Consider the following 965-nt stretch of genomic DNA (forward strand, 5'->3'; position numbering starts at 1 on the left):
GCTTCAGGGTTTCATTTATCCAACGTCTTTACAAATAGTGCGATGGAGAAGATTAAAAACCAAAAAGGCCGTCAGATCAGACGTGCAGATACCCCAGCAGGGGGCAGCATAAGGCCAAGTTTTACATCCCCAATCGTGCAGTGAACTTCTTGACTGCAGACTTTAAGTCCACATTCGGCTTATTGTGCCGCGGATGTTGACATTTAGCACATTTGGATTCTCCGCAGGTAACATTTGTAGTGTGTGAAAGACCCCTGAAAGCATTATTCCAGGGCGGAGTATCTCCGTAATGCATCCCTCTTCAAGGTGCCCCGTAACGTTCCACAGAGTGCCTACTAGCCAGTAGTATGGAGCCGTCAGCACCCCATGCATAAGCCTTATGGCTGCGGACTAGCTGCAGTGCTGCTTGTAGCCACTATATATCTGGTGCTCCGCTGATGGCTGCCTATCCGTGAAGTACAAGGCACGCTTCACACAAGTGCAACATGATTGCATTTTAGTGCCTGTAGTGCGGTTGCAAAGGCTTGATCCACGACACTGTGGTTGGGGTAGATATAGATAGTGTGGGCAGCGCCTTGCACCACGGCAATCCAACCGCCATATAACTTCTGAGGATATCCCTCCAGTGGAGAGCAGCATACATGGGAGAATATAACCCCCCATCAAGAAGATGGGGTGGATACAAATTAGAAGTACTTACCCTGCACACTGGGGTTAACCCATTATAAACTGGGAGCGTTATTATCCTGAATGGACGAGGAGCATCTTTGAGAAGGTTAACCAAGAAGGTGCAGCTTCTTTCTTAAGGCACTCCAGGATTTCCAGGGGGGAGTCTCACCTAGAAGTTCCAGGCTGGGTGAGTGACTCTGAGCGTATTTGGCTGTATTTCTAATCTGTCTGGGGCTATAGACCCACAGAAACACCTACCAACCTAAGAAACACGTGCCAGGCTCCACATGGCCACC

This window comes from Eleutherodactylus coqui, chromosome 13 (assembly GCF_035609145.1).
Source record: "Eleutherodactylus coqui strain aEleCoq1 chromosome 13, aEleCoq1.hap1, whole genome shotgun sequence".
Lineage (NCBI taxonomy): Eukaryota > Metazoa > Chordata > Amphibia > Anura > Eleutherodactylidae > Eleutherodactylus > Eleutherodactylus coqui.